This window comes from Macaca thibetana, chromosome 1 (assembly GCF_024542745.1).
Source record: "Macaca thibetana thibetana isolate TM-01 chromosome 1, ASM2454274v1, whole genome shotgun sequence".
In the NCBI taxonomy this organism is placed as follows: domain Eukaryota; kingdom Metazoa; phylum Chordata; class Mammalia; order Primates; family Cercopithecidae; genus Macaca; species Macaca thibetana.
In genome coordinates, this window is record NC_065578.1 from 71,468,377 (window position 1) to 71,483,968 (window position 15,592).

The 15,592-nt window shown below is 33.7% G+C and overlaps 1 protein-coding gene across 1 annotated transcript in view; it reads right to left on the reverse strand.

The window, feature by feature from the left end:
- The window catches only part of NEGR1 (neuronal growth regulator 1), a 908,115-nt gene that overhangs the window by 839,079 nt on the left and 53,444 nt on the right, over positions 1-15,592 (reverse strand). The window lies entirely within an intron of this gene.

Genomic DNA, 15,592 nt, shown 5'->3' on the forward strand with positions numbered 1-15,592 from the left:
CTCAATAGCAAAGACCTGGAACCAACCCAAATGCCCATCAATGATAGACTGGATTAGGAAACGTGGCACAATATATACCGTGGAATACGATGCAGCTATAAAAAAGGATGAGTTAATGTCATTTGCAGGGACATGGATGAATCTAGAAGCCATCATTCTCAGCAAACTAACACATGAACAGAAAACCAAACACCACATGTTCTCACTCATAAGTGGGAGCTGAACAGTGAGAACACATGGACACAGGAAAGGTAACATCACCCACCAGGGTATGGTGGGGGTGGAGGGCCAGGGGAGGGAGAGCATTAGTGAAGGTGTGGCCTGCCCCTCCACACCTGTGGGCATTTCTCATTAGGTGGAACGAGAGACTTGAGAAAAGAAATGAGACACAGAGACAAAGTATAGAGAAAACAGAAGTGGGCCCAGGGGACGGGTGCTCAGCATACAGAGGATCCATGCCGGCACCGGTCTCTGAGTTCCTGCAGTATTTATTGATCATTATCTTTACCATCTTAGAAAAAGGGAAGTGGCAGGATAATAGGATCATCGTGGGGAGAAGGTCAGCAGTAAGACATATGAATAAAGATCTCTGTTATGTGAATAAGTTTAAGGAAAAGTGCTGTGCCTTTATATGCATATGCAAACATCTCCATAAACCTTTTTAGTGCATAAAGAGCAGCATTGCTGCTAGCATATCCCACCTTCAGCCCTAAGGCAGTTTTCTCCTTTCTCAGTAAACAGAACACACAATCAGTTTTACACTGAGATGTTCCATTGCCCAGGGACAGGCAGGAGACAGATGCTTTTCTCTATCTCAACTGCCAAGAGGCCTTCTTTCCTCTTATACTAGTCCTCCTCAGCACAGATCCTTCACGGGTGTCAGGCTGGGGGACGATCAGGTCTTTTCCTTCCCACAAGGTCATATTTCAGACTACTACATGGGGAGAAACCTTGGACAATACCTAGCTTTCCTAGGCAGAGGTCTCTGTGACTTTTGGCAGTGTATATGTCCCTGGGTACCTGAGATTAAGATAATGGTGATGACTTTTCACAAGCATACTGCCTTCAGGTTTTTGTTTAACAAAGCACACCCTGCACAGCCCAAAATCTGTTAAACCTTGAGTCACCACAGCACATGTCTCTTGCAAGCACAAGGTTAGGGGTAGGGTCACAGATTAACAGCATCTCAAATACAGAACAAAATGGAGTCTCTTATGTCTACTTCTTTCTATAAAGACACAGTAGCAGTCTGATCTCTTTTTCTTTTCTCCATACATTAGGACAAATACCTAATGCATGTGGGGCTTAAAACCTAGATGATGGGTTGATAGGCTCAGCAAACCACCATGTATACCTATGTAACACATGTATACCTATGTAACACATGTATACCTATGTAACAAGCCTGCACGTTCTAGAACTTAAAAGTCACACACACACACACACACACACACACAGCTAGTGAAAATATAAAATATATTTTCATCTATGAATACTCATTTTTAAAGATGCAATTATTATTTACAAATAGATAATAATGACAAAGTAACTTGAATAGTTTTACCTGATTATCAAATATTGTGGCCAATTAGGATTTACCACATATAAATTATTAACTTTGAAAACATAAAATTAAAATAAAGTTCAAAACAATTTTTACATTTCTGAAATTTTAGAATACTCTTTAATCACTATGCCAGTGAGTCACAGAATTTCTAAAGCACTTCTGAATAATAAATTAATGTGATCCTTGAGAGGGTTAAACGAAATGTATACATTTAGGGTATTTATAAGAATGTCTAGAACATAATGAAAGTTAGTTATTATTATGATGATGATTATAGAATCTACCATATATATAACTTAAAGTGATTTAAAGTGCTATAAAAATATTAACCAGATTTTTATTAGATAGTTCTTGTTATTCTTTATATACTTAATTTATTCAGTATTTATATATTTAATATTGATATTTACAATTGACTTTTCTAATGTTGCTTTGTTTAAACACTTTTATTAAGCCTCTCTATTTGTAAGGTTTCAACTATATCTTCTATAAATTATATTAGTATCCAGATTAAATAATAGTATCCCCAATTTAAAATCTTGAATTGGCTTAGTTTGTATTTTTCTGAAAGTCATTGTTAAGAATAATCTTTTTAGGCACTATGGAATTGAGTTATAGTAAGTGTATGGCAAAAATTAATATAGCCCTTGGTTTATAATAACAGAATAAATTGTTAGATGAAATATCAGATTATGATATTTCATTTATGAAAATAAACATTTTAAACCCAAGGCATAATAAAAAAATTCCATATTTAAAATTGAACTTTTTCAACAAAAATAGTTGTAGTCTTTCCAGAGCCTCTATTATAATATATCAATGTTAAACAAATCAACCTTTTAATCTTGAGTGGCTTTTTTAAGCAATAAAGTTAATTTAATAATAAGTAAGGACTTTCTGAGATAAGGTTAATGCCAATATGATTTCTTTGGGCAAAAATATTAACACTTGGTAGCAATGGGAAAAAAATAGCATTACTTGGTAATAATTGTATTAGATATTTTTAAGTGCCAATAAACAGTTACCACAAAATGTGAAATAATCATATATTCCATATAAATAAGGTTACATCAGAAATAATCATGTATCTTGTGTAACACATTGAGACTGAGGTAGAAAAATATCAATTTGGTTACATTTAAATAATGATTTGTCTCTGTGCAAAACAGTGAAACAGCCCTAACACTGAAGGTAAATGACTTGTGCCCAAGATAAAGTAGTTTTAAAACTTTAATGATTTGATGAATTTGTAAAAATAAGCACAAACTTGATTTTATAAAGTGTTGTTAGCTACCAAAGTTTATATAATAAGAAAAGTTTTCTGTTAGGCCATTTTAGTCTTCTATATCTCCAACTAAGAAAGATGGTATTATAATAGACAAGATAATATGTAGTTGGGCATGTTATCATTTAGGTGAGTAATTTATAGTTTTAATTAATAATATTTTAATTGAAGAAATTCTTTATACAATAAAACTTTGGATTTTTTCCTGAACCAACAGACTAATATGCAGTAATATATCACTGTCAATGTTTCCTTTAAAAATTTTCTTTACCTTTAAAATAAAAAGGGAAATCTGAGAATGCTGTTTTTACTAAAACTACTTAAATTCCGTAAGTTCACTAGGATGACCTATTGTGACAAATTTGAGGCTAGTGTTATGAATTTGTTCTTATTTAGAAGATACAAATTGTCATTAGCCAGATCTATACATATGTATAATATATTGGGTCTAAAATTAAGTTCCAACGAGGATTTTATAAAATCTTTACTTGTAGGTTATGACCTAACTACTTTTTATTGAAGTCAAGTAAGAAAAAAAGTTAAGATTCTCAAAATAAAATAAGCTCAATAAAATTATTTTATGAACAACTCACTATTGTGTTTATCGTATATGTTGACCATCAAATGTTTTCTGCACTGCACTATTTTATGCTAAATAAAAATAGTGCATATTTCTTAAATGTACAAAATGTATGTAGTAAATAAAAATTGAATTTACATATACATTCAAATACAATCAATCAATATATATTTCCGGAGTTATAAGGAGTTTTTTTTCTCCTATGAGACGATATAACGGAGATCGAGATGCCAGATTCATCACAGCACACAGTAGAGTACTGATTCTCCTCTGACTCTTCAAGGGTTAAGAGAATGAAAGGAAAAATATTAAAAAGACAGGTGTGAAAGAAGCAGCTTAGTACTGGGTAAGATAAGGGGAGGATGTGACAGTTAAAAGAATTTAAAATATAAGAGAGCCTTCTTTGTTTCAGTCTTGAAATGCACGTGAAAAGCCCCAAAAAAACTTCCACAAATCTACCACAAAAAGAAAATGTTGCTGTTTGCACAGAGAGGAAATCCAGTTGCAATGACCACTGAATTCACAAATGCACAGAAGAACAAATGTCAGGACTGGACAGGACACTCTCTCCTCAGTGCAGCTTCATCTTTTCCATTTAACGACATGTCCTTCCTCATACAAAGTACCCAGATACTCATACAAAGTGCCCAGATATGTTTTCTAATAAATCATCCATCATACTGAAGTTGCCTGAGTATAGGTTTGTTTTCTCACACCATGATGGTCTTGATGGTGACATTTAGATTTTTCTTTGGCAGTAGGCGGTCAACAACTTTTTGTTGATGGATGCATAACAAGCATTGCTGGCCATAAAATCATAACCAAAAAATCATCTCAAAGCAAATAAAATATGTCTAACTTTGACTTATGGCCATTAATAATAAACAGCGATGGTAAAGGGCTTGTTATTTTTGGATGTTCTTAGAGTATTAATTAAAATTGATATTTATAATAATGGTCACATTATGCAATGTTTTGAAATTTTTATGTAACTACTCATATGTAACAATAATGTTATACATAATGAGTATTTACTTTATAGTGCCAAGGCAAGCTTGGCATTTTAAAACTATTTTATTTTTAATTTGAAATTTTTAAGCAATTCCACTCTGAGTTATATCCATGTCTGCCATGGGAAAAATACTAGCTGATGATATATATTTAAACATACTAAATTTTTAGAAAGTTGTCTATCTATAACTAATACATGATTTGATTTATTACACAGCACTATTACCTCCAAACACCATACATGTATAAGCTACAGATACGTTTATAATTAAATTAAAAGGATCTTACATATAGCCACAATATTATCAACCCCAAATTTGACTGTTATGATTAGGTTAACGCTGAAAATAGTGCATGGACGTAAGTATTTTCAATTTTAAAGTTACAAACCAGCTAACAATCACTTTTCACATAGTGAAGATTGCATCTATTATGTATACAGTTTGTAACAAGTTATTTATTTTGGTTGTACAAATAGAAAATAATATTAATGGTTGTTACCTACAGTTCCTTGCTCTACAGATACACTATTTTATTATTTCTTCAGGTAAGATCTACCTATTGTCCAAAATATCACTGAATATATACTTACTGAATCCCCGTTGTGCATACAGATTAATCTTGGAAACTATTTCCCATGTTAATATTAATAGTCATTTTAACTGCCTACTGCTTGATTTTACTAATAAACTCACATTATTTTAAAACATGTAACAACTCTCCATAGTTATAATTACCAATTAAATCTCAAAAAAAAATGAATACAATATTATGCTTTTGTGAAAAATAATTTTTAAGATAAAAAATTCACTACTCTACCCAGTTTAATTAAGTAAAATTCTCTCTCTCCCCCTCCCCCCTTTTATTGTGAAAAACACAGGGATATCTCTCAGAATCCAAAGGGAGGAATGTAAAACTAAGTTTTATTGAAGAATCAGAGTCTGTAGTTATTGGGGACGATATGAATTGTCCCCTTCCCTGCCCTCCCAGACCTCTCCTCTTCTCTTCCCTCTTCCTTTCTGATACGAAGTAAATGATTTTTCTCCATTAATTGACCAAAATCAGTAGATTACTTATAACATTGCTTTTCTCATATTTGTAGTACTATATCAAAGAAAGAATGGGAAAATTCTATGCATATCGGTAATATGAATTGGCCCGAATTGTAACCAAATTTGTGATATGGTACTTACTAACTGAATTTCTATATAATTTATAAATTTTTCAACACTCCTGTAACAGAATTAAGATATTCAGAATATAAAGGTTATTGAATAATAAATTAAATGGGCCAGTTATTTAGGACTTTGTAGCAGCTAGTTTGGAAACAAACTACTATTCAAACTGTAAAAGTAAAATACTCTGAGCACTGAAAGAACACATTAAAACTAAAGAATAAACTTAATTTGTTATAACACTTCAATGTAAAAATAATTTTTCTTATAATTATCTTTTAGATTTTTCATAAAAAGTTATTTCTATCTACCTAAAGTTATTTTTTTTAATAACAAGGAACAATGCATTTGTTTACTAGAGCTGACATATAAAATTACCACAATCTATGTGGCTTAAAACATGACAAATTTATACTCTCAGACTTCTGGAAGTTAGAAATGTGAAATAAAGATGTCAGCATGGTTGATTCTTTCTTAAGGCTTCAAGAAATAATCTGTTCTATGCCTTTCTTATATCTTCCTATGATTGGCATTCCTTGGCTTGCAGCTATAACTCTTTCTATCATCATATGGCCTTCTTTCCTCTATGTATCCTTTATATTCCTATGTCCAAATTTATCTTTTAATATTACTGTACACTTTAATCCAGGACAGCCTTATCATAACTTGATTACTGGAAAACTCCTATTTCCAAATGAGGTCCCATTCACCAGTTCAGGTGGACATGAATATTGGGGAAACACTGTTCAATCAAGTAGAATAAATTATTGTATTTATCTAAATCTCAGATAACTATCAATTAATTTTAATTCAAATAATGTAAAATTTTATGTATTAAATAGACTTCTTTAGGAAGCATGAGCAATAACGGAATCACAGGATTTTAGAAATTAACAGAAACTCAGTCCAGCATTTCCTAAATCTTTTCTGTGGAACTTTAATACTACCAGATATGAAGAACTGATAATTTAATAAAATGTGCCATGATAAAATACAGTTGGCAAACATGGCATACAATACCACCTCAGAAAGTAGCCTTGAACATTAGTTGACTAAATTCCATTAAAAATCCTGAAATCCTATTAATTTTTTTTACACCAAGTCTTCTTTGTTTGATCACTTGGTCCTTTTCCATCATGTTTATAAATAGTTTTCTAAAGCACCAATTATTACAAGATTTAGTCTTGTGGATTTACAAGTTTTTAAATCATAGTCACAGGATCTTTGATATTTCTCCCACTTAGAGGTAGGATCTAACACAGCACAACCAGCCTCAAGCTTCAGGCTGCTCCAACATAAAGCCAAGACCCACAAATGTAGGTTCTAGGCCCACCCCCAAGACTCAGTCCCCAGGCCCACCAAGGAGCAAGGGTGGACCTACTGGCCCCAGTCTCCAGACTGACCCTGGCACTGCGCTGGTAGTCATCAGGCCAGCACCTGTGAACCCAACCTACAGGCTGGCCCCTGTAGTCACAGAGAACAGGTCTATCCCAGCACCTGGATGACCCTTGCAGATCAAAAGCCTTCCTTAGCACCATGTCAGCCCCTATGGAAATAGGCTTCAGGCCAGCCCCTGTGGATACAGGCTGCAGGCTCATACTTGCAAACCCAGGCCTAAGGCCCACCCCTGCAAACCTAAAAAACAGGTCTACCCCAGTGGGCACCGGCAAAAGGCCAGCTTGCATGAGAACTCTAGCTGCAAGCCCGCTCATGGACCATATTAGCCAACCTGCTCAAAGTCTCTGTGAAGGGCTTTCCCAAACAAGCCAGTCTGCAAAGAGTAGAATAAATCTCTACTTCTTCAGATTCATGGACACCAACAACTGGCCACAAAGATTAAGAACAATCAGAGAAACATGAAATCACCAAAGAAATAAAATAAAACATCAGTAACCAGTAACCAATCGTAAAGAAATGGGGATGTATAAACTTCCTGACCAACAATGTAAAATCATTGTTTTAAGAAAACTCAGCAAGCTTCTAGAGGTAGAGAGGTTCTCTATCCTCACACCTGAAATCTGGGCAAGTATGCTAATGGTGGGTAGGCTCACTATTGTCCAATAAGGTGTGCTGAGATAATCCTATGTGACTTCAGAAGCTGAGGCAAAAAGACCAAACAGTTTCTGCCTGGTTCTCTTGGAATGCATGCTCTTGAAAATCTTCCTCTTAGAATTCAGCTTCCATGATCTAAGAAACCCTAATGGAAATACTGCATCTACACACTTACATCAATAATCCCAGTTGTTCTAGACCTGAGTCATTCGCAACTCAGGTGTTAGACATGTTAGTGAAGATGTCTCTAGATGAGTAGAGTTTAAAGAGCTTCCTATGATGTTGGAAATGTCCTCTATATCCAAACTCTCTAATTGGGAGCCACTATGTTGTGCCTATGGGACATTTAAAATATGGCTAATGTGACCAAATAATTCAATTATTAATTGTATTTCATTTTAATTAATGATATTTAAAAATAAATAGTGACTACTCTATTGAGTAGTGGGCAAATAATTCTAGCCCCTAACCATCGTTTGCATTACCCTCTGATGACTTCCTAGAAATCATGGAGCAAAAGACAAGTCGTCCTGTTTTACCAGTTCCAAATTCATGACCTACAGATTCCATGAGCATTTTTGCATAACTCCACAAAGTTTGGAGTAATTTGGTAGGCAGCAATATAACTGAAACCAAATTCCAATCTCTTAATATAAGCAAACTGAGCCCCCAAAATTGTGCTTTGCACAAAATTCTGTGTCAGATTTGCAGAAAAACTTAAGAGTATAATACAGGACAAAGACTTTTGAAAATCCTACCATAAATGGACTCTTCAGATGATGTTATTATACTTGACAACCTGAAAATCTATGATGAGTGAGACAGTTCTCTTCTACATGAAGCATTCTTGAAGCATGATGTTTAAGTGGCCATGACTATAATTCCACTAGTCAAGAGAATGTCCTGCCTATTTTATATTGTCTCTCCTTATAAATGCAAAAAGTTGAAATAAAATTACTCATATAAAAGTTATAACGCTAAATAGCAAGTGATGCTATTTGCTAAACACTGACCAAAATAAATTACAATAATTCTGATAATCCTTCCTCCTGTCCTCTCAAAAAAGGTCATGATCAGGTGATCAAATAAGGCTTAAATACTATTAAGTCAAATATTTTTTTTTGGATTTTTATGTATTCAGTATTTAAACGTAAAATAACAGAGAATAAATTAGCAACACAAATAAGCAACATCCCTATCTCCCAGCAGCTTGACAGCTTTGTTATGGTTTAGATTTCCCCAAGAAAGTCTCAGCACCAAGATATTGATTTGCACCACTGCACTTTTCTGACTAATTATTACCAATGCAGTCCCTCCAGCTAATCAACTCATCCTCACAGTAAGAGTGGCCTTCAGTTTAAATTCATTATGCTGATAAGTGACAACATCACAGTTGCATGACAATTGCTTTAATTAAAAATATTTTTGAAGATTAGAAAAGTATTGTATGCTGAAGTATACCAAAATGACTACAGAAGTGCCTGTCCCCCAAGAACTCAGGCTTTCAGTGATGTATGACATTCAACGTTTTCTAAGTTCTAAAAAGAAGATTCCTCTTTATTAAAATTTATCTTGAGAACTATGTCAGTAGGAATGACCCTGTAAGAAACAGTTTAGGAAAGCTGACAGGTTCTTTGACTTTTTTTTTTTTCTAATGCATGACCATGTTATTTCAGATGTGATGAGGGGAGGTGAGAAAGTGAAGGATGCTATTTAAAATGGGGTTAGGAAAATTCTTTCTGAGGAAGGGCCTTGCACATTTGTGGGAAAAGAGTTCCATGCACAAGATACACAAATGCAAATACACTGAATTATTTGCTCTTTACATGCAATATTTTATGTAATTCTCATAACTTCTATATGAGGTGGGTCCTATTATTATTCTTATTCATTGTAAGCTTACATGTCCAAATGCATGCCAAGCTTAAATAAATAACTTGCAACTTATCCAAGGTTACTCAGGTAGAGTATTGCAGAGTCTGGATTTTTAAAAAGTAGCTTTTCTTTTAGTTTTTTTGTTTGTTTGTTTGTTTGTTTGTTTGTTTTTTAACTGACTTCATGTTATTAGCCACAAAACAATAGTACCTCTAATTTTGGATCAAAACCAAGAAACTCACTAGTTTATTCAAAATATACTTGAAATTTTTTGTCTGATCTATAGATAGTTTGTTTCTAGGTTTAAGCTAGTGTATACAAGATTAGTTAAGCAAACTGCACTATGCAAAGATACACATAATTCTTACAATTATTAATTTAATTAACATCATGAATTATGTTATAGGTTATAGTTATTTCAAGGCTTTACAAACTATGCATTTCAAATTATTTTGGACTTTCCTAATAGAGTTGAATAAGGAAGTGAATGAAGACATCTGAACATCAAGGGAGAACAGATTGCAAAGCTGAGTCTTTTTGCTCCTATCTCCATTAGACCTCAGGAATCCAACAGACATGAATGGAATCAGTGAATGCCCATGTTTTTTCTTTCAACACATGTAGCTGAGGCCTTCAGACCAGAATCTATATCATATAGTCCAGAGAATCAGAGAAGTAACTTATCCTAGTGAGTAAAAAAATGACAATTTTATTTGAATCCAGGTCCTTTTGATTATCTGTAAATTATTACCCACATAACAATATCCCTCATTTCTCATCAGATTTGTTTTTTTTTTTTTTTTTTTTTTGAGACGGAGTCTCGCTCTGTCGCCCAGGCTGGAGTGCAGTGGCCGGATCTCAGCTCACTGCAAGCTCCGCCTCCCGGGTTCACGCCATTCTCCTGCCTCAGCCTCCCGAGTAGTTGGGACTACAGGCGCCCGCCACCTCGCCCGGCTAGTTTTTTGTATTTTTTAGTAGAGACGGGGTTTCACCGTGTTAGCCAGGTTGGTCTCGATCTCCTGACCTCGTGATCCGCCCGTCTCGGCCTCCCAAAGTGCTGGGATTACAGGCTTGAGCCACCGCGCCCGGCCTCTCATCAGATTTGAATTAAATGAGGTAAGATCATGGTATATCTTTTATAATAAAATTAGTTATTGTCAAAAACTAAAATATAAAACAAACTATTTTATTTTCTTTAAATATGAGCTTTTTTGCATTAGTAATATAAAGTATCTTAATATTCATATTTTTATACAAAAATTATTTTTCAATGTATTTAAAATGAATAATGATTTTATGAAGTATTGACTTTATAAATACTTACCAAAATTCTTCTAGCATTCATAATTGTGCAGTTGATATAGGGCTAAAACTAACAAAAAATATATATTTAAGTAACTAAGACTATTCTAAATAGTTTCCATTCATGAATAGATATATTAGGCATATATCCAACATCATTAATGGGCATTTAGTACATTTTTTAAACTGATACTTGAACTAAATTTTAATAGATACTCTATTCTGATAGGTAAATTTTATTTATTTTTAGTAGTGATCATTTCTAAATTAGCCTCATGTAAGACAGAAAGAGAAATCAAATTAAACTACTTTGGGCAAGACTACTATTATTCATAAGAATCACAATTACATTTGGTACAAATATATCACTTTTGATGAAAATGAATTGATTTTTTAAAAGATAATATGTTTTTAAAGACTAATAGGGTATATTAATATGTAAATATATGTTATGAGGAGGTAACTTAGCAGGAAAAATTATGTCATAGACCAAAAAAACCTCCAAAGATGAAGTTCAGAAATAAATAAATTTACGGTTTAAATGAATTGTAATCAAAATAGCCATATATATTGTTTGAGTGGAAGTGAAATAATAACATATCTTCAAAAAATCTACTGGCTAAAATCAAGATCTAAACTTTTTGGAAACATGTATTACTTATATTGCTAAAACACAATTATACAGTCTGGAATTCTTATTACTCAAGAGGAAATTTATTTATAGAAAAGGGAAGTCATGATCATATTATACAATGTTACTTTAATAACACAGGTCTTTTAAAATATAAGAATATCAAGAATCAATGACTATATGAGTGTGAGATCAATTGGAAATCTTATTCAAAAGTTATGTTTTACGAATGACATATGTGTGCCATCTTTGTTTTCAAAGTCAGTACATTATAGAGGGCAAATACCTGCTTTCTGAATCATCAGTGTCACGGGGCATAGACTTTATTAAATATCTAGAAAATAATTATCTTCTTAATGGCAAATATTATATATAGCCTTCAATTCCTAACTGTCCAAGGAGAACTTACATTTGACTTCATGTATAAATATACACATTCAAAACTTGCAAGTTACATTAAAAGTTTCATTCTGCCTTTGGTGATAACCATCACTTACAGCTATCAGAAGTAAATATTTATCAGTATATTCCCGGTATGTTCCTCAAATATTATTTATTGATAAAAATGGTATTCCCATCCATAATGCTCTTTTGAAACTCAGAAAAGTGATGCAGAAAACAAATTATTTTATATGTATATTTACTTTTATTTTTCTGAGTTTAATAGGAAACAAAGCAAAACATTCTTCTTTCCATTATGCTTGTACTCTGCAACTTTAAAAATGGTAGAAAGAAATGTGATAGTTCAATTATTGTCATATTTGAGTAGGAAAAATGACCATCCATTCCATTTTCACACCATAGCTACCAAGCTGATCTCTTTCAGAAGAAAATGGAACCTGTAATACATGCAAAACATTTAATCATTAAATACTATGTTTAAATAATGAATTTAAAAATATCCATAATATAAATGAGAAAGTACCGTTGGAAAAATATGGACTTTGGAATCAGAGCTGGGATGTGCTCTCTTGCATTTAATGTCTTTGAATCCACACAAAAATGAGTTAATTTTCTTGGAACTTAGTTTCCTCATCTCTAAAATGGTAATGATAAAAATCTACCTCGTGGGAAAGTCATGAGAATTAAAAGTAATGTTATGACACATAATGGCCTCATACATAATGAGCATCAAATAGGCAGTAGGGAAAGGAGTTTAAAATTGTATCATCCTGGCTGCTATTCCTAGAGTCCTCTAGGGTGGGAAGTGCTTGCCTGGGAAAATACTTTAAGGGTAGGTGTACCGAGACAAAACATGTGATCTCAAAGCAAGAACGGTCCATGAAGAAAACGGTTGCAAAGAAACTGCTTTGCAAGAGGCGGGGAGAAGAACCATTTTGCCTCAAAGAGGGAAGAACTGAGAAAATCAGGATGATATAAAACAGCAGACTGTGAGGAAGAACAGGACTGAGTATTATCAGGAGTAAGGGAGTTAAAAAAATCTGAGAATGGGAATGTTTATATTTCATTTGGAGTGTTTGGCTTTTGCTAAGCTTAGACTCTTCCTTTACCATATACAGAAACTTTTTTGTAAGCAGTTTTTTTCCCTTGTGAAAACCAAGTAAAAGACACTGGTTTCATGTGGTACAGATAAGTGGTTGCATGTTTGCAAAGGAGTCAAGATGACCATAAAAAAGAGCATTATCGGCAATTCACAAAGTATTAGAGAAAGCTTTGAATTTCACAGAATGCAGTTCTGGAATTTCAGCTAGTGTTACCCAGAGCTCAAGTGAGTAATATTCCAAACACTGGAGCCAGAGTGCCTGAATTAGAACACTGCCTTCTTCTGTCATTGTGTTTCCCTGGGCAAGTTATTTACCTTCTCTGCTCAGTTTCCTCATCATAATAAAAGCAATAATAGCACCTAATAACGTTATTGGTATTAACGAGTTAATACATTCAATGCCCCTAGAAAGATGCCTTGCACATACACAGATCTTTAAATACAGGCTACTGTTAGGAAAGCTCCCGTTGAGCCTTCATGTAATGGTGAATTTTCTGTGTCAACTTGACTTTGCCACAGTGTGCCCAGATAAAGTATTATTTCTGGGTGTGTTTGTGAGTGTGTTTCTGGACAAGATACACATTTGAATTGTGGACTCAGAAAAACAGACTGACATTCCCAACATGGGAGGGCATCATCCCATCTGTTTGAGGGCCTTAAGAGAACAAAAGTGGGAGGAAGGAGAAATGTGTCCCTTTTGCTTCCCGCTTACCTGCTTGAGCTGGATCATCAGTCTATTCCTACCTTGGACTGAGATTTACACCATTGTCTACCCTGGTTTTCACACCTTCAGGCTCAAACTGCAATCACACCACTGGCTTTCCTGTGTTTCCAGCTAACAGAAGGCAGATTGTGGGACTTCTCAGGCCCGATAACTGAATGAGCCAATTTCCTCATGATAAATCTCTTCACATGTATCTCCTATTGGTTCTGTTTCTATGGAGAACCCTAATTTGTACAGATTTTATCACAAGGAATGGTAGCTGTTATTATGACGTAAGCAAGATAAACTAATTGGCCTAGTGCTCTCTGATACATCAAAAGGAAGTTTGAATACATCTACTGACCAAAAGATGACCAGGAACTTTTGAATGGTAATGTGCTCATGTTTTCATTCAGCTGTACTTCTTTGAGGAAAATGAAAGTTAAATAGTCTAATTCTGTGGCATTTTAATACAAAGTTTTGCTTCTTCCAATTTAGCTTCTTAAAGGGGGAGATTAGAGCAATGGAAAATAGAGCAAGGGAATCATGACAAAACTTCATTTTCCTGAGAATACTGCCATCACTATGTTACTAATAACTCTCTACTACCAGAATTTTTAAAAATATCAAAGAAGGGTCTGAGTATTATTCAGCTTTAATCCATCCTGTTCCATGCCTCTCTCTCTCACAAGTCACAATGCAGGCATTCAGTAAAATTAAATTCCAAATTGAATGAAAAAATGTTGGGGCTGGCATTTCATTATATGTAGGTTACTAAATCGTCAATTTTATATTATTGGAAACTATTACTAAAATTATTTTCCCAACTCCATTTGTAGATAAGTCTATGGGGTCTTGATACAAATAGTAACATCACATTCTACTATAATGATTAGGTTGATCCTAGAATCCATATATTACCTCTAATTGATATTTTTGGTTTACAGTACTATAATTACACACAGACAAGTACAAATTATATTAAAATATAATATTTAAGATATAATATAATAAAATATAATAATAATATTTTGATTATAAATGATATTTTAGGTATCGATAGTAATTTCTATCATTTAAATTTTAAATAATAAATAATTATATGATACATTTCAAAATTTTCTAAAGTTAATCTAATTTAAATATTTATACATTATGTTTTAAATTTTTACTGCAAAAACAGCATTCAAGTCTGGACAAAGTAAGATTATAATCTGGAAAATATACCTAAAATAATTGTTAAGTCGTTGAGTGTCATGCTTATGGTAATCAATACATCTTTCTATTCTGTTTTCTTTTTTTTGGTAAGTTGATTTTATTATAAAGAGTTCCAATGAAACAACCCCATCAAAAAGTGGGCAAAGGATATGAACAGACACTTCTCAAAAGAAGACATTCATACAGCCAACAGACACATGAAAAAATGCTCATCATCACTCACCATCAGAGAAATGCAAATCAAAACCACAATGAGATACCATCTCACACCAGTTAGAATGGCAATCATTAAAAAAACAGAAAACAACAGGTGCTGGAGAGGATGTGGAGAAATAGGAACACTTTTACACTGTTGGTGGGACTGTAAACTACTTCAACCATTGTGGAAAACAGTGTGGCGATTCCTCAAGGACCTAGAATTAGAAATACCATTTGACCCAGCCATCCCATTACTGGGTATATACCCAAAGGATTATGAATCATGCTGCTATAAAGATACATGCACACGTATGTTTATTGCAGCGCTATTCACAATAGCAAAGACTTGGAATCAACCCAAATGTCCATCAGTGACAGACAAGATTAAGAAAATGTAGCACATATACACCATGGAATACTATGCAGCCATAAAAAAGGACAAGTTCGTGTCCTTTGTAGGGACATGGATGCAGCTGGAAACCATCATTCTC